The sequence below is a fragment of the Hyperolius riggenbachi genome, chromosome 10, assembly GCF_040937935.1.
Source record: "Hyperolius riggenbachi isolate aHypRig1 chromosome 10, aHypRig1.pri, whole genome shotgun sequence".
In the NCBI taxonomy this organism is placed as follows: domain Eukaryota; kingdom Metazoa; phylum Chordata; class Amphibia; order Anura; family Hyperoliidae; genus Hyperolius; species Hyperolius riggenbachi.
Genome location: NC_090655.1, coordinates 278883798 through 278908316, shown reverse-complemented (window position 1 = coordinate 278908316; position 24519 = coordinate 278883798). Strand labels below are relative to the sequence as shown.

At 47.1% G+C, this 24519-nt stretch overlaps 1 protein-coding gene across 1 annotated transcript in view; it reads right to left on the bottom strand.

Annotated features, from left to right (window-relative positions):
* Positions 1-12394, bottom strand: part of LOC137535449 (zinc finger protein 208-like) — a 292522-nt gene extending 280128 nt beyond the window's left edge. The window contains exon 1 of the mRNA XM_068257277.1: positions 12344-12394. The gene's annotated coding sequence lies outside the window, so the exon portion shown is untranslated. The remainder of the gene's footprint in view (positions 1-12343) is intronic.
* Between the last annotated feature and the right edge of the window lie 12125 nt (positions 12395-24519).

The following is a 24519-nucleotide window of genomic DNA, read 5'->3' as shown; positions in this document are numbered from 1 at the left end:
GGGTCCATGCAGAGTATTGCAGGAAAGCATAATAAGCTGGTTTATAGCTATCAGTGCACTATACTCATAGCATGCTGCAGTCCTGTCCTCCCTCTGCCTCCTCTCCAGCTGGCCTTCTCTCCTCACATCCCCCCTCCCACTGTTACCATTCCAGTGATGTTACAGCAGTGCTGGTAGTGGTAGATGGATGAGGATATGAGGAGAGGCAGAGACTGAGGCTAATGGGAGCAGAGGACTGGAGCACACTGTGACAGCTAGCTATAAACCAATGTAATCCCTCCTATTACTACTCTGCATGGAGGTGGGGGAAGAAGCAATACTGGAGTGTGGGCATGGCTATACTGGGGGAGAAATGGCATAACTGGGGTGGGGGACATTACATACTGGAGGCTAATGGCAATGCTGGGGACACAGGGGGACGTGGCTATACTGGGAAAGAAATGGCATTACGGGGTGGGGGATATTACATACTGGAGGATAATGGCAATGCTGGAGGACACGGGGGACATGGCTATACTGGGAAAGAAATGGCATTACTGGGGTGGGGGCATTACATACTGGAGGATAATGGCAATGCTGGGGAACACAGTGGGGCATGGCTATACTGGGAAAGAAATGGCATTACGAGGTGGGGGATATTACATACTGGAGGATAATGGCAATTCTGGGGGACACAGAGGGACATGGCTATACTGGGAAATAAATGGCATTACTGGGGTGGGGGGACATTATATACTGGAGGATAATGGCAATGCTGGGGGACACAGGGGGACATGGCTATACTGGGGGAGAAATGGCATTACTGGGGTGGGGGATATTACATACTGGAGGAAAATGTCAATGCTGGGGGACACATGGGGGACATGGCTATACTGGGGGGTAAGTGACATTACTGGGGTGGGGGATATTACATACTGGAGGATAATGGCAATGCTAGGGGACACAGGGAGAACATGGCTATACTGGGAAAGAAATGGCATTACTGGGGTGGGGGACATTATATACTGGAGGATAATGGCAATGCTGGGGGACATAGGGTGGACATGGATATACTGGGGGAGAAATGGAATTACTGGGGTGGGGGACATTACATACTGGAGGATAATGGCATTGCTGGGGACACAAGGGGGCATGGCTATACTGGGGAAAAAATGGCATTACTGGGGTAGGGACATTGCATACTGGGGGATAATGGCAATGCTGGGGACACAGGGGGGACATGGCTATACTGGGAAAGAAATGACATTACTGGGGTGGGGGGACATTACATACTGGAGGATAATGGCAATGCTGGGGACACAGGGGGGACATGGCTATACTGGGAAAGAAATGGCATTACTGGGGTGGGGGGACATTACATACTGGAGGATAATGGCAATGCTGGGGGACACAGTGGGACATGGCTATACTGGGGGAGAAATGACAAACTGGAGGATAATGGCAATGCTGGGGGACACAGGAGGACATGGCTATACTGGGAAAGAAATGGCATTACTGGGGTGGGGGCATTACATACTGGAGGATAATGGCAATGCTGGGGACATGGCTATACTGGGCCAGAAATGGCATTACTGGGGTGGGGGACATTACATACTGGAGGAAAATGGCAATGCTGGGGGACACATGGGAGGCATGGCTATACTGGGGAAAAAATGGCATTACTGGGGTAGGGACACTGCATACTGGGGGATAATGGCAATGCTGGGGACACAGGGGGGACATGGCTATACTGGGAAAGAAATGACATTACTGGGGTGGGGGGACATTACATACTGGAGGATAATGGCAATGCTGGGGACACAGGGGGGACATGGCTATACTGGGAAAGAAATGGCATTACTGGGGTGGGGGGACATTACATACTGGAGGATAATGGCAATGCTGGGGGACACAGTGGGACATGGCTATACTGGGGGAGAAATGACAAACTGGAGGATAATGGCAATGCTGGGGGGCACAGGGGGACATGGCTATACTGGGAAAGGAATGGCATTACTGGGGTGGGGACATTACATACTGGAGGATAATGGCAATGCTAGGGGACACAGGGAGAACATGGTTATACTGGGAAAGAAATTACATTACTGGGGTGGGGGCATTACATACTGGAGGATAATGGCAATGCTGGGGACACAGGAGGACATGGCTATACTGTGAAAGAAATGGCATTACTGGGGTGGGGGACATTACATACTGGAGGATAATGGTAATGCTGGGGGACACAGAGGAGACATGGCAATACTGGGGGAGAAATGGCATTACTGGGGTGGGGACATTACATACTGGAGGATAATGACAATGCTGGGGGACACAGGGGGGAATATGGCTATACTGGGAAAGCAATGGCATTACTGGGGTGGGGACATTACATACTGGAGGGTAATGGCAATGCTGGGGGACACAGGGGGGACATGGCTATACTGGGAAAGGAAGGACATTACTGGGGTGGGGGACATTACATACTGGAGGATAATGGCAATGCTGGAGGACACAGGGGGGACATGGCTATACTGGGGGAGAAATGGCATTACTAGGGTGGGGGACATTACATACTGGAGGATAATGGCAATGCTGGGGGACATGGCTATACTGGGGAAGAAATGGCATTACTGGGGTGGGGGATACTATATACTGGAAGATAATGGCAATGCTGGGGGACACAGGGGGTGGGGGACATTACATGCTGGAGGATAATGGCAATGCTGGAGGACACAGGGGGGACATGGCTATACTGGAGGAGAAATGGCATTATTGGGGTGGGGGACATTACATACTGGAGGATAATGGCAATGCTGGGGGACACAGGGGGGACATGGCTATACTGGGGGAGAAATGGCATTATTGGGGTGGGGGACATTACACACTAGAGGATAATGGCAATGCTGGGGGACACGGGGGGGTGGGGCATGGCAGTACTGGGGAAGAAATGGCATTACTGGGGTGGGGAATTGATATATTTGTCCAATTGCTCAACCGCAGCATAAATTGAATACACTAGTGAGTTGCCCAGTCAGCACCCAGGCCCTGAAAAGGTGCAGGAAACATACATAAAATCAATAACAACCAATTCTACACCTGGATTTAAAGGCTATAAAAGCTCAAATTTTTCTTGTATCACAGTATAAAATGTTTCGGCACACAGGCCTTTGTGAAGCGCATGATTGAACTGAAGTGAGAGGGATATGGAGGCTGCCATATTTATTTCCTGTTACACAATACCAGTTGCCTGGCATCCTGCTGATCCTCTGCCTCTAATACTTTTACCCCTAGACACTGAACAAGCATGCAGCAGATCAGGTGTTTCTGGCATTATAGTCAGAATCTGCAGCTAAATAGATCAGCAGGGCTGCCAGGCAACTGGTATTGCTTAACAGGTAATAAATATGGCAGCCCCCATATTCTTCTCACTACAAGTGGTTCCTGAGCTGACACAGCTGAGAGATCAAATTACAACTTGTGATTAGTCACAGATGAGGGGGAGTTAGACTCTCTAGATACATACAGGGTGCATTTCTCTATGTTTTCCTTCTGTCCTGTGCAAGAGTTTAGGTCCACTTTAAGGCCTCTTTCACACCAAGACGTTGCATTTTAGGGGACGTTAAGGTCGCATAACGCGCCCCTAACGCAATGCATGGTGGTGTTGAAGTTGGACGTCAGATTGAGCCGCGTTATGCTGCTCTTGGTAGAGATGGGAAGTCTGGATCTTTTCAATGATTCGGATGATTGGAATCGGATCATTGAAAAGATCCGGATCTTTGAACCGAATCTTTGAATCATTTTACTAGAGAAGCAGGAAGCAGGGGTGCAGCAGAGTGAGAGGTGCAGGAGAATGAGGGCACATTGAGGGTGCTAATGGGGAAGGGAGAGATGCAGCAGGAAGATTGTGCTTGTTGTGCTCAGAAGCTGCACTTTCTGTTTCTTCCAGACATCCACTGTGAACCGAATCGTTCATTGTGATGATTCTGAGGATTCGACTCACAAAAAAGATCTGGATCAAAGATCCGAATCGTTCATGATCCGGACAACACTACAGTGCAGTGAATATTAATTAGCCATGTGGCTAGGAACAATAACTGGACTCTCCCCTTACTGAGCATGTGCAAACAGTCTAACACAGCTGAAACCACATATAACGCACAGCATGCTGAACTTTCGAAATATTGCTACACGTTACACACAAAGCAACTTGTGCACTGTGAATGTCGCACAGACTTTGCATTGCTGTACCTTAGTCTGCGTTGGAACATTTTCTAACGTGCGACTTTAACGTCGCACTGTGAAAGAGGCCTCGATGAAATCTGCACTAGGAGCAGCGGCTGGATAGTGTACTGGATATAGGAAACAGAAGGATCGGACCAGCACTATAGTGGTTAAATTGTGAATTTACATAAATAGGATAGAGAGTGTGCTGGGGTAACACAAATAGCACAAAACAAGAGGAAGTACCCTGTATAGCTCCACAATGACCGCAACAATAAATCCAAAAAAATCAATTATCAAATTACAATCCAATCCAATTAAATGCAATGAAAAAAATCAGGAAAGGTGAAAAAAGTGGTGTCCTAAATCAATAATCAAAATATAAAATCACAGGTCCTCCTCATCCAGTGTTATAGGTTAAGTGTTATATATGCAATGTAAACAAATCACACATGATAAACATCAATAAAAAAAAAAAAATATTGCTAAAGAAAAATGACAAGTCAAAATATGCGAGATAGAAAATCCAGCAAAAATAATCAGCAAATCAGGTGAACAAGTGACACAAGCCGCCCCAGAAGGGGTAAATAGCAATAATGTTAGATAAAGATAAACATCTATACTGTAAAGAGCAATAGCAGCAATAAAGAATAAAAAGTAAAGTGCTCACGTGTAATCAGAGCTGTGGAGTCGGTACAAAAATCTTCCGACTAACTCCTCAGGTTAGGATTCCACCGACTCCTCATAGCAGAAAATCCAGGTGGCGGAGGAGGACAGCGAGGGACTGATTAGCCTGAAGGGGGCTGGAGGAAGCCCCAGGTATGTATAAAACTTTCCTTTTCATCCGTCTCAGGTACCCTTTAATTCATAGTCACTAATCCAAATTTTAACAACATATCAAATGATTTGATTTCATGAGCAAAGGGAGTGCATACATTTGCATAAACCAGCATCAGAATTATTTCCATCTCATTGACTATCTCTATTAGTGACACGGCTACACATCAGGCTTTATTCTTACAGCATAGATGTTATTTAGTATATATAAGAGATTCCTGTGTACACATCATATATACAGTCACAATCAGATATGTATATCTGACTTTAAAAATACGGAGACTGCTTTACTGAAGTAGCACAAGTTTGATGTTTGATTGGTTTATTTCATTTCTGTGGGCTAAGCACAGCTATTACTGTATATAGAATTTATGAGGACTATTATCTGAGAAACAGAACGTTTTATCATATTTTCTATTTAATTACAGTTTAAATTCATTAGGAGTCGGAGTCGGTGCATTTTTTCCCGACTCCAGATACCCAAAAATTGCCCCGACTCCGACTCCACAGCTCTGCGTGTAATAGAATAGATGAGGGGGGCACCAACCACAAAGCCTTAAAGGACAACTTTAGTGAGAGGGATATGGAGGCTGCCATATTTATTTCCTTTTAAGCAATACCAGTTGCCTGGCAGGGGTGTGTTTTGTCAGTGCGGCGTGCGCCATGGCGAAAAATGGGTGTGGCCATGACATCACATGGGCAGAGCTAACTGCACTGTAACAGTGAGGCAGTGAGCCAGAGTTTCCTCCCAAAAGTTAGGCAAGTGACCCTAAGGGTAATTACAAAGAGAGGACACAGAGAGCCAATATAGTGTAGTAAGTACTGGCAAAGGATGAATATGCAGAGTAAGTAAAAGAATACTCACACACCCGGGTCGCCACAAAGGTAACCACTGTAAATGCAGGTGGGGAGATTAGACCTGTCCCCACTCAGGATTAAGAAGTTGCTCTCCATAAAGAAAAAGGAGTTACATCCCTTCACCAAGGGTGGACTCAGATATTGTACAAGAACAAACAGAGGCGCCAACAGGATAAAAAGGACTAAAAATCTTACAAATATATATGTATAGAGCAGGTAGTGGTGGACTTACCTCCTCCAAGCAGACACACAGAACTGTTGATTTGAACAGCCACAGAAAATTGTATTTACACACTTCCAGTTATTGTGCAACGCGTTTTACAGGTGTGACCCTGCTTCATCAGGCAGTAAAAGTAGGAGCATATAACAGCTGCAGATCAGTATAGCACTAAGCGCCTCTGGGTTAATTAGGCAACGTCCCCCAAACACATGAGAAAGAGGCTTTTCCGCCATGATGTGATTAAACGGGAGATTTGCATCATTGATGTGCAGATGATAAAGCTGCAAAAACTGCGTCATGCTATTTATAAGCATATCATTTAGTAATCATGAGCCCCCAAATGCCAAATCCTGCAACAATAACCCCAAAGTAGCAAATGCAGCCAACTCTGGCCATCAAGTGATACAGTAACCGTTACCTGCAGCACATGAAATGCAATAATCATTTCCCCAACACATGAAATGCAAAGACCGTGACCTTCAACACATCAAAAATGCAAGAACCGTTACCCACGACACATGATGTGCAACAACCGATACCTCGGTCAAATGAAATGCAGCAAACTATTCCCCCGAAAATAAGGCAAGCATTACGTCCGGACACATGAAATGCAGCAAATGGTAAATGAGGCAAACATTACCGCAGACACAAGTTAAAATTCAGTACTTGTTACCATCCACACATGGAATACAGCACACTGGAGGAAAGGAGGGTGACACTGACTGGAAGGGGTGAAGGGTGACAGTAGGTGGGGAGGAGGGTGACACTGACTAGAAGGGGAGGAGGGTGACAGTAGGTGGGGAGGAGGGTGACACTGATTGGAAGGGGAGGAGGGTGACAGTAGGTGGAGAGGAGGGGAAACTAGCTAGGGAGAAGGATGACACTGACTGGGTGGGGAGAAGGGTGACAATCACACACAGGAGAAGGTTCATGGGGGGGGGGGGGGTGCGAGAGAAGCAGCAGGAGAACACTAGAACACACACTGAGGGACAATCCTGGGAGGGGGGAGTGGGACACACACTGGAGAGAAGAGGGAGACACATACACATTGAGGGACAGTGCTGGGGTAGGGAAGGACACACACACACTGTAGTGGGGGAGGGGTAAACATTGCGGGACAGGGCTGGGGGAGAGAGGGACACACACGTGGGGAAGGGGGCACCGAGGGACAGTGCTGGTGACACAGGCTGCTGTGAAGCTTCTGTGCCACTCTTACCAGTGAGCTGATGCAGTTCACATCAGTAAGGGCTCTCCTGTATGGATTGGCTATTCAAAAATCCCGTCTCCCTGTCCAAGAGATCTGAGCGGTTAGGCTGGGCGGGGTTGGCCGCACCAATTGGAGGGAGGGCAGGGCTAATGGGGAAGCACGCTGGGGGGGTAAGGTTGATGCCAGGTGGCCATGCCTGCTTTCCACAGCACAGCCCATTGGATGGTGGCCAGAGTCCTGCGGCCGGGACATCCCACAGCCAAAAGCAGGACATTTCCCGGGACTCAAATGCAGCCTAGGACAGCGGACCCCAAATCCGGGACGTGTCCCTGCTAAAGCGGGAGGTCTAGTCACCGTATGTAAGAGAGCTGGGTGCAGAGCGGGGAGCACATCCTGGCTGGAGGCAGCATCTGTTTAGTGATACTCCATTGCTCCTTGTTTACACTGACATTGTCACTCATTCCGAGCACCTTCGTGATGCAAACAGAAGAGGCAAGTCCAGAAACGGCGGCCTCTGAGGCTGAAGGTATAGATGCCATAGCAGAGGGGAGGACAGATCTTGAGGGCTTCTTTTCCAACCTCAGTTCTACCACTTCCTCCCACAACAAATCAGTGGGCGCCAGGGTACTGGAATTGAAACTTTGGAGGGAGAGAGAGAGGGAGGTGAAACTTTTCTGGACGGCGGCCACACTACAGAAATACGAGGACGACAAGATTGCAGCCCGAGGGTTCAGACACTATCGAGAACCCTCAGAATACAGAGAGGATAGGAGCTTTGTGGAAGAGTGGGAGGAGGAGCAGGTGAACGACGCTAGAAGGCTCCAGGCGATTGTCCTAGCCAGGACAGAAAGAGAGCATAAATTAGTAACCGAAGAGATCGCTAACATCAAAACGCAGCTCGGTTCCATCTTACCACCAGAGGATTTACAAAAAAGCTTGAAAACAATTAGCGACAAACTGGTACCCGTACAAAACGAAATTAAGGAAAGGAAGCTGCGCAAACTGTTAAGAGACAAAAGCGATTTTGCAACCGGAAAGGTCTTCTCGTGGAACACCACCACACGCAACACAGGCCAACCACGCAGAAACAGGAAACCAAGAGGCTATTGGACCATGGACTCGGGGTCTGAGACTAGTGGGGACGACAAAAATAATAAAAAAAGACCCAATAAGCCCGTACCAAAACCAAGTAAACCATCTACACCTGGAGTTGCACAAACTTTTGGAGAAAATGTACAACCATGTGCATCAGTCTCTTTAGGCGCAGATTGCATAGAGGAGGGCGGAAGCACCACAGGAAGACCACAGAAACAAGTCTCCTGGAGGGACGGACGTTCCTGGAGGGCGAGACGCAGAGGCAAGAGGCAAAGGACCCAGGAGTAGAAGATGCCCTAAATCTGGAAATCATTAATATTGCAGGAATTGAGATCGCCGAAGACTGCAAGAGTTTGCTACAAAAAGGACTAAATTACTCTATTACTAGAAAATTTGATCCTGTACAATTTGAAATTGATCTCTTTAAAGGTGTCAGACAGCTTAATATCAGACACTTCTTTGCACGCAAGGAGAATTCACAGGACAACACTAAGACAACCATCGGCTCATTAGGTTTCTTTGCACCCAGCCGGGAGAGGGAACCCCAAAATGCGGAGGACTGTATCCTAAAGACTCTATTAGAGGAGAATGAGGGGCATAAGATCAAGGACCCCACACCTGTATCAGAAGATCATGCACCCTTTAGACCCTGTAAATAAATTGCACTTTTCCAACCACCCCAGGCTCTAGTATTGATAGCTTTCATAGAATTGTTCTGAGAGAAACCAAGGCCTTGATCTATCGAGAGGAGGCTGACAACCTTACCCAGGGAGAACTATCTGCCTTGAGGTGGTTGAGAGCAAGGGAGGACTTGATCTTGAAACAGGCTGACAAGGGGGGGGAACCTCGTACTTATGACTAGAACCCAGTACGAAGAAGAAGCAATGAGCCAGCTCCTGGATACAACAGTGTATCAACCGTTGAATAGCAATCCGACATGGAGATATGTATCTGCACTAAGGTCTCTACTTCGTAGAGGGGTAGAGGCAGGCTTCCTTACCAAGAAAATGGGGGAACAGTTATTACCAGATCATCCCAGATTCCCAGTATGGTATATGCTACCTAAAATACACAAATCCAGGACCAGACCACCGGGACGTCCGATAGTCTCCGGTGTCGGTTCAGTTACCGAGAGACTGTCAAAGTACCTCGACCATCTCCTCAGGCCACTGTTATCGTTGGTGCCATCACACCTTGCTGACACCATCGATGTTCTTGACGGGGTCGATGACCTCGTCTGGTGTGCGGGGGACAGGCTGGCCACAATTGATGTGGTCAGCCTGTACAGCAGAATACCACATGAGGACGGCATTGCGGCGGTTGAGTCGTATCTCAGACGAGGTACACGCACGGACGAACATTGCGATTACATCTGTGATTGTTTACGTTTCGTACTGACCCATAACTCCTTTCTATTTAGAGAGAAGTGGTACCAGCAGGTGTCGGGCACCGCCAAGGGAACGGCGGTGGCCTGCACATACGCAAATCTCTTCCTGGCACGCTGGGAGGAGATCTGCGTGCATGGCGACGCGAATCCGTTTCGCGGGTGCCTGCGGAGATGGTCGAGGTATGTGGATGACGTCCTGGTGTTCTGGTCAGGTACTGAACTAGAGTTTCCCCTTTTTGTCGACTACCTGAACGACAACCAGATCAACATGAAATTCACTGCAGAAATTGATTCATGTCATATCAATTTCCTTGATCTTGAGCTTGTCATTCAGCATGATCGACTAGTAACTAGAGGCTACCGTAAGAACACAGCCACAAATTCAATCCTGCATAGAAAGAGCTTCCACCCTCCCTGGGTAACGAAATCTATCCCCTATGGGCAGTTCCTACGTCTCCGTAGAAACAATAGCGAGGACTCCAAATATCTGGAACAGGCAGAAGATCTCAAAGCCCGACTGCAACATAGAGGCTATGACCTGGCCTTGCTGGAAGAGGCAAAAGATAGGGCCTTCTCCAGACCCAGAAGTGAACTTATCAAAAGGCGACGCCAATATACTACACAACAGGACGGTCCCAATGCTAACACCAGACAGGTGTTCGCTTTTGATTATTCACCAATGGCAACCACTATCAAAGGAATCATCCACAAAAATTGGCACGTCCTACAGGGAGATCCACATCTGATAGGGGCGACTACGATGCCCCCCCCCCCCCCCCCTGGTGACGTTTAGGAGAACCCCCACTCTAGGCGACATGCTTACGAGTAGCGAACATAAGAAACCTAATTCGACCAAGTGGTTGAACACCCTTAAACATCCAGGGAACTACCGCTGTGGGACATGCGGTATCTGTGACCAGATCCTGAAACATGGAACACCGACCTTAGGAGGAACTCCGGTCAAAATCAAAGATGTACTATCATGTAGATCCAAATTCGTGGTGTATTGTTTATTATGCCCATGTGACAGATACTACATTGGGCAAACTACCCGAGAGATGCAGACGAGGATCAAAGAACACCTCCGTTCACTTAAATCTAAAGACAAATGCACTAGGTTAATAGTGCATATGGCCCAGTGCCATGGGAGAAACCCTAATTGTCTGAGGTTCTTTGCTTTGGAAAACGTATCTCTTGCACACCGGGGAGGAGATAGAGAACGTACTTTATTACAACACGAAGCACGATGGATCATGCAAACCAATGCACTTGGCCCCCTTGGACTGAATGATAAGAACGAATTAGCTTGCTTCCTCAAAAAATGATCTCAAAGAAATGTATTTAGAATGATTTAAGCAACGTCTCCTAAACCTTCTGGCCTTGCCACATCTATGGAGCCTTGCTTCTTGTCGTGGATTCTGTCTCCACTTTTCTCCTCTCATAATCTTTCATCCATCTATATGCTTGGGCGGCGATATGCAGTGGTTGACGCCGCACAGGGATATTCAACTCCATTATCCTGCACGTTTTTCCTCCTCCTCTCTGGACCGGGCTGTATCTGTCCTGTGTGTGCACTGGCGCCTCTCTTTCTCTTCTCCCTCCGTAAGTTCTGAATATATACACCTTTAGGTGTTTATTTTTATAGATTTCTATGTTCTATTTGACCTGTCATCTGGGGTTGCTCCCGCGGGCGCGCTAGTCCTGGCTCCCGCCTCCCTCCCTTGCATTGGGGTTCCCCTTTACTCTAGACCTCTAATATAGTAAGTGTCTCCTGTATGCACGCATACTGCTGCTTGCTGTCAGCAGCCTCTGCAGTGCACCCTCTGCTGGGAGGCCGAGCGTTGAGCCATATGGCGGGGCGTGCCTGTGGGCGTATTCCCTGCTGCCAGGTTACACGGACGCTTTTAGTCCTCTATGCGGGGCAAGTGAGCGTCATGTGTTGCCATAGAAATTGGGGGCGTGGCTTGCTAACGTAGGCGGAAGTGCCGCCGTGACGCTGGTATGTAACCAGCGTTGATGCAGCCCGCCCCCAACCTTCCCCATTGCGGTGAACAAGCGCTGTTAGCGCGAAACGGACGTCCGCAGGGGGACACAGACCTGGCGCCCACTTAACCTGCTCTGACATCTGGCTGCTACCTAACTGTAAGTGTCCTTTTTTACAATAAAGTACCCTAACTGCAGTGCTGGCTCAAGCCTCCTCTCTCTATATCTCTGTTTAGTGATACATTTATTATGCAGCTTAATGCCCAGGAGGTGAGGGGGTGCTACTGACTGTGCCTTCTGTGGCTGCAGCTCCCAAGCACTGTGAGTCAGACAGGAGAAAAGCCCTGTGTGACTGCTCACATTCCATCTAACACTAATGCTCTCTTCCCCATCTCTCCTATATACAGTTATTGCTGCATACAATCTCTATGCTCATTCATACTATTACTATCCTCATACTTGCCCATGTCTGCACTGATCCCCCCACTGCAATACATCCTGTACAATGCCCAGCAGCCATATATGTGCTAGTCTATAACAAGAATCACACAATTACCTCTTCCAACAACGTGTCCTCTCCATTTCCTGCAACTTCTCTTCTTCCTGTCTTACATCATTTCCCGTGTGTGTGATCGCCATCTTGTGGTGAATAGACTAACTGCAGCCACTGTTTGTGGGATCTCCTTTACTATGAGTTGCAGATTGCCTATAATGCTCATGGTGAACCAGAACTCCTAGGAGTGTGTAAAGGGCATAAAAAGGACTAAAAGGACTCAATTTTAAGCAAAACAGAATTTTGCCCTTTTAAAACAGAAGGTATTTGAGATTATTCAGATTGGAGTGATCATATAATGTGCTAGTCTTTGGCAGTAGAATGCTTACAAACCAGCACACTATATGCAAAAAATATATAACCCCCCAAGACTGTATATATATGGTCCTGGTTCGCCTCCTCTATGTATTCAATTTTGACGAAAAGAGAGGAAAAGTGCTCACAGTACAGGGTAAGAGTCCTCTCAGTGCTGTACAACAAATATCACTGTCATCAGTGAAATACCCCGACAGCAACAAAGTCCCATTAATACAATGATAAAAGATGCAGCAATTGATGTCACTTCTCCACAGCACTTCTAGCAACTTCAGAGACAGAGTAAGCCTCCACCACACTCCACTGTGATCCACTCACCGTGTGGTGAGACCTCCATTTAGGTCTATTTACACACGCCGGGTGTCCCTTCTGCGTCAAAGCTGTGACACGGAAGGGACTCCGGGCAAGGACAGTGTGGAGTAGCGGGCAGGCGCCTTGGATACATTGGGAGGAGATCTTCGTGCACGCAGCGGTTGAGACGCGACTGAGGACTGCCCAACTAAGCCTGCCAGCCAACAAGCGGGGGAAAGCCCGCATCTAGATTACTCTGCACAATTTGATCTTAAAGGAATATGTGAGTGCATTTCAATTGTATTGGTTAATAAATTAAGGAGATTTTACACTATGAGGAGCTTTTTTTATTGAGGTATACAGAAGGTCAATGTGCTGAGATGAGGTGTCAGCAGAGGACAACTATCATAGAGATCGTTAGAGGTGGGGGACGGCCCGAGAACAGTCCCAAGGTGTGAATAGACCTAAGTGGAGGTCTCACCACATGGTGAGAGGATCACAGTGGGATGTGGTGGAGGCTTACTCTGTCTCTGAAGTTGCTAGAAGTGCTGTGGAGAAGTGACATCAATTGCTGCATCTGTTATCATTGTATTAATGGGACTTTGTTGCTGTCGGGGTACTTCACTGAGGACAGTGATATGTATAGTCTTTGGTAGTACTCGGAAATGGGAGTACTTAAGGCTTCCTGAACAATACTGCAGCGCTATTTTACCTGGCAGGTCAAAGAAATTAGATCAGGCATGGCACAGTAACGACGGCCACTGACTGTCCTCAGAGGAGCTCACAATCTAATCCCTTTCATAGTCATAGTGTAATGTCCTACCATATTATTATTATGTATTTATATAGCACTGACATCTTCCGCAGCACTTTACAGAGTACATAGTCATGTCACTGACTGTCCACAGAGGAGATCACTACCTAATCTCTACCATAGTCATCAAAACGTTTTTATTTCTTCAGGATGGTAAAAACAGAGGAGGCCCCCAATAGAGAGCGCTCCCCCCTACCTTACAGCCATTACACGAGGGCTTCACATCATCAGAGGTATTCTGGGGGTGCAGGGAGGCCGGTATACTGCACCATTACTGAGCTCCCCTTTGAAATGAGCGTGGCGTCTGACATCACCGGGTGCCCCTCCCATCATATGCGTATCCTGTTATGCACATAATGTTCGGGGGGGGGGGCACTAATCCATTTCGCTCTTCAGTTAGGGTGTGGTCCAGGTATATCGATGATATGGTTCTGGTGTGATCATCCACCAGGGATGAATTTAATGCATCTCTTGCAAATTAACGATCTGAATATGCAATTTACAGGTGTGTGGGGAGGGGAGGAGGTGCCATTTTTGGATGTGGTGGTGGGGACATCACCTACTGGTTACTACACGAGAGGATTTAGAAGGAAAACTGAGACTAACGTAGAATTGCATTGGGATATCTATCATCCCGAAAATACAAGGAAATCTATTCTATTAAGCCAGTTTATGAGATTGAGACAACAAGCAATAGAACTTCGAAGTTGATTGATCCAGAGAGGGTACCCTGTTGATATTGTGGATAATGCTCTTTGGAGCGTTATACAAAAGCCGAGAAACTGGAAGAGAGTTAAGAGGTGGAACACGGGATGCACCTTAAACAGCGTTCTTTACGTTTGAAATTTGAGGGCTAGCACATCGGTCTCCTGTATTTTTTTTGTGTGACACCCCACAGCCCACTGACACCCAGAGCTGTGTGCACAAAACTGCTATTGTTGTTCCCTCAGTTGTCGTTGCACACACATAACCACTCCAGTGTATTATTATCTCACTGTATTATGATAGTATTTTTGCATTTTTCTGTGTGTGACGCTCCACAGCCCACTGACACTCAGAGCTGTGCACACTACTGCTGTTGCTACATTAACTTCCAGACACTGTATCACTCCTGTGTATTATTATTTCACTGTATTTTGATAGCACTATTGCATTTCTCTGTGTGTGACACTCCACAGCCCACTGACACCCAGAGCTGTGAATAATGTGATTTCTGCCCTTTAGGGATTAAAACACGACTTTGCGTCAACTCCATAATTTGTGATGGGCAGCATACCTACTACACAGGTCCAGGAACTTCAGGCCATAATTGGAGTTCTTCCAGAATCTGGGAAACTTTTGTTGATTTTCATGTTGTGATTTGTTTACACTCCTAGTGTTGGACGGTGCCGGGCTGTCTGTACATTAGAGAAGATATATCTCAATGGACGTCCACAAAGCATGATGTACTACTAGAATGATCAGAATTGTTTCTCTAGAATAAATCTTAAAGGATACCCGAGGTGATATGGGACATGCTGAGATAGACATGTGTATGTACAGTGCCAAGCACACAAATAACTAGGCGGTGTTCCTTTTTTTCTTTCTCTGCCTGAAAGAGTTAAACATCAGGGATGTACAGGGGTTGGACAAAATAATGGAAACACCTAACATTTTGGCATCATAATCCTTGAACATGTTTTAAGCAATCAAAACTTGACATATGTTAATTTTTTTGTTTATTATTGTTGTCATTTAATATGTTTAATTAAAAAAATTGTTTTTTTTATAGATATTTAAACAAAAGGTTATCATTTATAAAAATAGCAGATCTCTCAGACTTTCAAAGAGGCCAAATTGTTGGTGCTCATATGGCAGGTGCTACTGTAACAGAAACTACCCAAATGCTTGGCATTTCAAGAGGTACTGTCTCAAAAGTAATGACTGCCTTTGAAAGAGAAGGAAAAACATCCTCAGCAAAGCACAGTTGTGGCCGAAAGTCGAAGTTGTCTGAGAGAGACCGTCGGACTCTAAATCAAATTGTTAGAAAAGCTTGCAAGACCACGGCTCCTAAAATCACTGCAGAGCTGAATGAACACCTTCAGAACCCAGTTTCCACAAAAACTGTTCGTTGGGAGCTGCACAAATCTGGATTCCATGGAAGAACTGCAATTAGAAAACCTCGGCTCTTAAAGACAAATGTTTCAAAGCGTTTAGAGTGGTGTAGAAACCACCAGATTTGGTCCCCTGAGCAGTGGAAAAATGTGATTTTCTCTGACGAATCATTGTTTACCTTATTTCGAACCTCCCGCTGAGTGTACTTTTGGAGACAGCCGAAAGAAGCATTTCATCCGCCTTCTCCCAAACGTAAAACATGGCGGGGGTTCTGTGATGATCTGTGGTGCTATTTCTTGGAAATCTGCAAGGCCAATGATTTCCCTTCATGGAAGAATTAACAGCCAAGACTATTTAGGAATTTTGGGTGACCAAGTTCATCCTATGGTTCTGAACTTTTTCCGGAGGGGAATGCCATCTTTCTAGATGATAATGCCCCAATCAAGGGTGCTCGGATACCCCTTTTCAAAATCCGAATTGATCCGGATCCAGATACCCAGATATCCAGATCTGGATCGGATATCCGAATCCGAACGTTCTGATCTCTGTGTTCGTTCGGGTATCCGAACGCATTATCTGTGGATATCCAAATTGCGGATATCCGACCTATTCGGATATCCGCATAGAAAACCGGATGTTTTCTAGGGAGTGTCTGCAACCCCTCAACCAAATAACTGTGTGTGCTAGGGCTCAAAACAAGAGCAATTATATGGTAGAGGAAGAAAGCCCTTTAAAAATAGCACCTCCCACAGCAAAGTTTGAAAAAGTATAACAAAAATCTTTATTCAACATTGGGAATATTAATAATCACAGTACTGATGATTCAATAAAGAATAAAACCATTTAAAAACCAAGCAAATATTCCATTTTTTAAGGGCTTTCTTCCTCTACCATATAATTAGAAAACTGGATGTGGCCTTTAAATTGCTTCCAAAATGTTTTTTAGGGTAAATGATGCATGTAGTATCATGTTTTTTTGAAAGGGAAACACTAATTTAATATTTGGTGGGCATAAAATAAAAAAAAAGGCTGCAAATTAACATCTGAAGTCAGGAGGACTAGGTTCCAGAAAGCGGTCGACGGTCATGCAGCCCACATTGTGTCCAAAGTCCAACCGCACAAGTGGGACATCGACGTTTTCAGCTCTGACCAGTGCTGGGCCGAAATTACGCATGCGCGTAATTACGCATCGTAATTTACCGTTATTTTACGCGTAAGAGCTACGCGTAACTTACTGTCTTACGCGTAAGTATGTACGCGTAAGTCGTAAAGCGGTATTGTAATTACGCTGCCTACCGTAATAGCGTAGGCATGCGTAATTTTACGTTAAATTACGCGTAATTTTACGCGTAATTTCGTAGGCACAACTCCCCTTTTCTAGGAGTAGCCAATCAGTTATCAAGTTTGTTTGTGAGCTACATCCTAAGCAACCAATAGTATCTTCTCCCGCCCTTCAGTATATAAGCTGTCAGCCATGATCTGTGTTCTTTGTGGGTTGCTTTCACTTTCTGAGAAGAAGGAGTGAGACAGAGAGTGATACAGTTACACATCCATATTAATTGCAATTCTATTGCATTTTCTTAGATCTTTGATCTGTGTGATTGTAAGCCTGTGTTAGGAAGTTGATTATTGTAGTTAGGGCTTTGTTTAGGGTTAGAATTCTGTTGTTTAGTGAGGCAGGGAAAACTGATTATAGGGCTTGTGATTTTACAGTGAAAGCGTGTAGATTGTAGAGACAAGAGAGGGCCTGTGATATGTAATAGAGTGAAATCAGTTAGATTCAGGGATCGTGTGCTGAGAGTGAATTGTATTTGTTTTTTGTTTTGTTTTTTTTAATCATTTTAATTATTTGATTTGATTGAATTTTATTTTCATTTTTTTTGTGGGGGGATTTATTTCAAGTGCGTTGTCCAAAAGCAATTGATATATAATTTGGACTAGCTCTCCAGTCCTCTCCTCCCTCATTACATTGAAATTTTAATTTGATTTATTTTTATTTTATTTTATACGTTTATCATTTGTCACTTTCCCCTACATTTCAATAAAACACTAACGTTTGGCACTTGCTGAACATATTCCCTACAATGTCTGTCAGAGGTGGAGCAGGCCGTGCCCGTGGCCGAGGAATTGAACCCACTGCAAAAAGATGTTTGTTTGACACCTTGACAGGCAGTGATCAAGAACCAGCAACCCAAAAAGTACATCCCTATTTCACAGCAGGAAGGGGACGCTCTGCACCAAGCAGGGGATGCACTGTACCCGGCAGGGGTCAGTCCAAAACTGGCAGGGGACAGTCAGTTGGTAGTGGACAATCAGTGCGAGGTAGTGGCCAATCCTCAACAGGCACAGTGAGGAGTGAAGATGTAACTCCAAAAAAAGTCTACAACCTTACGCGCGATTCTATGATGATGAAGGGCCCACGACGCCCCATTAGGGAGAGCCAGGCTGATGATATTGTGGAGTTTGTGACGAGAGATAGCGGTTCTCAGTCCCCCAATCTTCAGGCCCTGGAGAGTAGCAGCAGTACCAGCAGCACACCCATGCCTGCTCACATATCTGCCACCAACATCCAAAATGAGCCTTCACTTCCATATACTGCACATATTGCAGACCTTGTGGACAAAGCTCTTTCGCAGTCCGACATAAACCTAGAGTCTGATGCCCAGATTTTTTTAAATGAACCTCAGAATGTTATCGATGAGGGATTGGCGGGTGATGATCATGATGACAACTTGTACCATGCCCGCGATCAGTCTCAGTCCTCAATGGGAGAACATAACATCCAGTATGAGGGCTCTCCCAACCTTCTTTCTCCCAATTATCCTGATGATGATGAGCTGGGTTCTTATAAGGGATATAGTGACGATGATCTGGATAGGGACTATGCCCCGCCTGAACGTCACGATGATGCCAGCTCAGATGATTCAGAGCCGCAGAGGCTGCATCAGCATACCGTGAGACCTAGTGGAAGCAGTGGCTCCTCTGGTAGGCTTTTTCAAACGAGGCAGCAGCTACAGCCTGAGCCTGCATCTGAAAGCACCCTCTCCCAAATTGTTGTGCCTGAGACTGAAAAAACAGTTAAAAAATCATCTAAGAAAGCCCCAGTTTGGAAGTACTTTACCGTTGATGAATCTGATCCCCACATTGCCATATGCAACATTTGTGGTCATAAGGTGCGTTTAGGGAAGGACTTGTCAAGAGCGGGCACAGGTGGACCACTCTCCCACATAAAAAAGCATAAGAGAGAAAATCAGCTTGTTCAGGAAGCAATGGGTAAAAGACCCCGCACAGTGCCCCATCCTTCTTCCCATTCAGGTTCTGACATCGGCACCCCTTCCCCCTGCCTTCACCCCGCAACACAGTCTGGCAGTAGAGGCCACATGTCAGCTACCTCAATTGCACGTTTCTCGTCAGTGGCTCACAGCACCCAGCCCTTAATTACTGAGTCGATAAGGTTGACAAAGCCACTGCCTTCCCATCACAGCAGGATCCGGAGGCTGAATGGGCTGCTGTCACAGGCTATGGTCCAGCAGTTATTGCCCTACAGTCTTGTAGAGGAGGGTACAGCCATTCGCGAGCTGCTGAGGTTTGGCATACCAGAATGGCGGATCCCCAGCCGCCATTTTTTTGCTAGGACAGCAATACCTGACCTGTATCGCCACACTGTGGATAATGTGACCCTGTCCCTTGACTATTCTGTAGGCAACAGGGTACATCTCACGACGGATTGCTGGACCAGCAGTCATGGCCAGGGACGTTATATGTCCTTTACGGCACATTGGGTCACCCTCCAATGTCAACAGGAGGGTTCCAGTCCTGGGGCGGCCAATGAGCTGGTTGCGCCGCCCCGTGGTGTCAAGGGGAACAGTTCCACACTTGCCTCTAGTCATGTCGCAACCGCTACAGCTGAGGCCCCCAGTAAACGTGCCCGTGGGACTGGCCACAGCAGAGTGGTACATCGACGCTGTCAGGCGGTTCTGGGCTTAGTCAGCGTTGAGCAGCAGAGACTTACTGCACCAAATGTCCTGGCCATTATCAACGGACAGGTGCAGAAGTGGCTGACCCCAAGAAGACTCCAGGCTGGTCATGTTGTATGTGACAACGCAGCAAATCTGATTGCCGCCCTGAATCAGGGCAACATCCCCCATGTGCCATGTTTTGCCCACATACTCAACCTGGTGGTGCAGCGCTTTATACGCACCTACCCAGGTTTGAGTGATGTGGTGCAGCATGCAAGAAGAGTTGTATCGAAGTTACGTTATTCTTCAAATGCCAAAGATTCGCTATCTAAATTGCAGGAGAAACATGGCCTGCCCCCCCATAGGCTCATTGCAGACAGTGCAACACGGTGGAACTCCACACTTCGCATGCTGAATAGGTTGTGCGAGCAGAAAAAGGCGGTTGCAGAGTACCTCCGAGGAGGACATGGCACCCAGGGCGCACCTGCCCGATTCACCCAGGAAGAGTGGCGGCTGATGTATCAAGTCTGCCGTGTCTTGTCCCCATTCGATCAGGCTACAACATTCGTAAGTGGGGCACAAGTCTGTATCAGCGAAGTGATCCCTCTCGTGTACATGCTGGACGAGAGTCTGAGTAGCCTGATGGCAGCTGGGGAGGATGCGCTTGATGAGCTTGAACAACAAAGCTTGCTCCAAGCCACCCAAACTCAGGCACATGAGGAGGAGGAGGAGGAGCTTACTTTCACGCGGGACTTACTTGAGGTGCCTGACCATTGTGAGGAGGGAGAGCAGGCCAGTGCGGCATCTGTGGTTCATGGGTGGGTAGACATTGGAAGGCAGGACGAGCAGCAGCAGCAGTCAGAGGATTTTGATGTGTTGAGCAGACCGGATGATTTGGAGGCGCAGGCTCATCTCTTCCCCATGGCTGTTCATATGTTGAAATGCTTACGCAGAGATCCCCGGATCCAAAACATTAAGGAGAGGGATGACTACTGGTTGGCCGCCCTTTTAGACCCTCGATGCAAGGGGAAACTGGGTCAGTTCATTCCAGCAAGCCGGCAGGAGGAGAGGATGCGGGAGCTGCAGCAGGCCCTAATACGTCATGTGCAGGAGGCCTTTCCACAGTCTGAGATCACAGCTATCCCCACTCATCGCACCCAGCAAGTAGCTGAGCCTAGCAGACCCATTCTTCCTGGAGACCTTTTTGGAGCAATGAGAAACTTTTACTTCTCTGAGCGTCCAACAATAACAACAAGAACAGTAGAAGGAAGTTTTCACCAGCGGGTGAGCCGCATGGTCAGTGATTACATGGGGTCACTTGGTGCATCTGACAGTATGCGCACAGAGGACCCTATGGAATTTTGGTCCGCCAGACTGGAAACCTGTCCCGAGCTGGCGCAGTATGCGCTTCAACTTCTGTCATGCCCGGCTTCCAGCGTCATTTCTGAGCGTGCATTCAGTGCGGCAGGTGGGGTGGTTACTGAAAAGCGATCCTGTTTGTCTACAGATTCAGTGAACAGACTGACCTTCTTAAAAATGAATCAGTCCTGGATTGATGGTGAATACTCAGCCCCTGCCCTCAGAGACAGAAACTGAATGAGATCGCTTTCAACTCCCTCTGATATACCTATGTGTCTATAAGATAACATTAAATATTTAATGTTCAGTTGTGTTCCCAACATTATTGTGCACTGCACAATTTGATTCAAAGGTACAGCAGTCTTCCCACTTTTATGGAGCTCTATGGTTAAACCCCCCCCCAAAAAAAAAAAACCTTTTATTGATATCGTTGCTCACACCGTTACAGTGCACTGCACAATTTCATTTTTTTCTGCTCCTGCTGCAAAAGTCAGTGTTCCTACCCTCATGGAGCACTGCTATGTCCTGCTATGTTTACTGTTGTCCCTGATGTTGCTGCTGTTTTGTTTATTGGTCTTCCACCTTTCCGGTGACTTTGCCTACTACCTGCCACCAAAATGGCTTTGGCTTACTGAGGGTGATGGTCAACTTACTATATGACTGAGCCGCTGCTCCTCTCAGGGCCACAAGCTAGGACTTTGCCTACTACCTGCCACCAAAATGGCTTGGGCTTACTGAGGGTGATGGTCAACTTACTATATGACTGAGCCGCTGCTCCTCTCAGGGCCACAAGCTAGGACTTTGCCTACTACCTGCCACCAAAATGGCTTGGGCTTACTGAGGGTGATGGTCAACTTACTATATGACTGAGCCGCTGCTCCTCTCAGGGCCACAAGCTAGGACTTTGCCTACTACCTGCCACCAAAATGGCTTGGGCTTACTGAGGGTGATGGTCAACTTACTATATGACTGAGCCGCTGCTCCTCTCAGGGCCACAAGCTAGGACTTTGCCTACTACCTGCCACCAAAATGGCTTGGGCTTACTGAGGGTGATGGTCAACTTACTATATGACTGAGCCGCTGCTCCTCTCAGGGCCACAAGCTAGGACTTTGCCTACTACCTGCCACCAAAATGGCTTTGGCTTACTGAGGGTGATGGTCAACTTACTATATGACTGAGCCGCTGCTCCTCTCAGGGCCACAAGCTAGGACTTTGCCTACTACCTGCCACCAAAATGGCTTGGGCTTACTGAGGGTGAGGGTCAACTTACTATATGACTGAGCCGCTGCTCCTCTCAGGGCCACAAGCTAGGACTTTGCCTACTACCTGCCACCAAAATGGCTTGGGCTTACTGAGGGTGATGGTCAACTTACTATATGACTGAGCCGCTGCTCCTCTCAGGGCCACAAGCTAGGACTTTGCCTACTACCTGCCACCAAAATGGCTTGGGCTTACTGAGGGTGATGGTCAACTTACTATATGACTGAGCCGCTGCTCCTCTCAGGGCCACAAGCTAGGACTTTGCCTACTACCTGCCACCAGAATGGCTTGGGCTTACTGAGGGTGATGGTCAACTTACTATATGACTGAGCCGCTGCTCCTCTCAGGGCCACAAGCTAGGACTTTGCCTACTACCTGCCACCAAAATGGCTTGGGCTTACTGAGGGTGATGGTCAGCTTACTATATGACTGAGCCGCTGCTCCTCTCAGGGCCACAAGCTAGGACTTTGCCTACTACCTGCCACCAAAATGGCTTGGGCTTACTGAGGGTGATGGTCCACTTACTATATGACTGAGCCGCTGCTCCTCTCAGGGCCACAAGCTAGGACTTTGCCTACTACCTGCCACCAAAATGGCTTGGGCTTACTGAGGGTGATGGTCAACTTACTATATGACTGAGCCGCTGCTCCTCTCAGGGCCACAAGCTAGGACTTTGCCTACTACCTGCCACCAAAATGGCTTGGGCTTACTGAGGGTGAGGGTCAACTTACTATATGACTGAGCCGCTGCTCCTCTCAGGGCCACAAGCTAGGACTTTGCCTACTACCTGCCACCAAAATGGCTTGGGCTTACTGAGGGTGATGGTCAACTTACTATATGACTGAGCCGCTGCTCCTCTCAGGGCCACAAGCTAGGACTTTGCCTACTACCTGCCACCAGAATGGCTTGGGCTTACTGAGGGTGATGGTCAACTTACTATATGACTGAGCCGCTGCTCCTCTCAGGGCCACAAGCTAGGACTTTGCCTACTACCTGCCACCAGAATGGCTTGGGCTTACTGAGGGTGATGGTCAACTTACTATATGACTGAGCCGCTGCTCCTCTCAGGGCCACAAGCTAGGACTTTGCCTACTACCTGCCACCAAAATGGCTTGGGCTTACTGAGGGTGATGGTCAGCTTACTATATGACTGAGCCGCTGCTCCTCTCAGGGCCACAAGCTAGGACTTTGCCTACTACCTGCCACCAAAATGGCTTGGGCTTACTGAGGGTGATGGTCCACTTACTATATGACTGAGCCGCTGCTCCTCTCAGGGCCACAAGCTAGGACTTTGCCTACTACCTGCCACCAAAATGGCTTGGGCTTACTGAGGGTGATGGTCAACTTACTATATGACTGAGCCGCTGCTCCTCTCAGGGCCACAAGCTAGGACTTTGCCTACTACCTGCCACCAAAATGGCTTGGGCTTACTGAGGGTGATGGTCAACTTACTATATGACTGAGCCGCTGCTCCTCTCAGGGCCACAAGCTAGGACTTTGCCTACTACCTGCCACCAAAAAGGCTTCTGCTGACTTAAAAAAAAAAAACTCACCTTTTTCTTGTTCAGTTTCTTGGTGTCCCCACCGTTAGGGTGCACCGCACTTTTTTAAATAATTTACCACCTTCTCTTGATTATAGATAGCTGTGTTCCCACTGTCAGGGAGCACTCCACAAAAAAAAAAAAAAAAAAAAAAAAAAATCACCTGTTCCTGTTCAATTTCTTGGGTGTCCCCACCGTTAGGGTACTCCACACTTTTTATTATAATGTACCACCTTCTTTTGATTATAGATAGCTGTGTTCCCACTGTCAGGGAGCACTCCACCAAAAAAAAAAAAAAAAAAAACTCACCTGTTCCTGTTCAATTTCTTGGGTGTCCCCACCGTTAGGGTACTCCACACTTTTTATTATAATGTACCACCTTCTCTTGATTATAGATAGCTGTGTTCCCACTGTCAGGGAGCACTCCACAAAAAAAAAAAAAAAAAAAAAAAAAAAACTCACCTGTTCCTGTTCAATTTCTTGGGTGTCCCCACCGTTAGGGTACACCACACTTTTTATTATAATGTACCACCTTCTTTTGATTA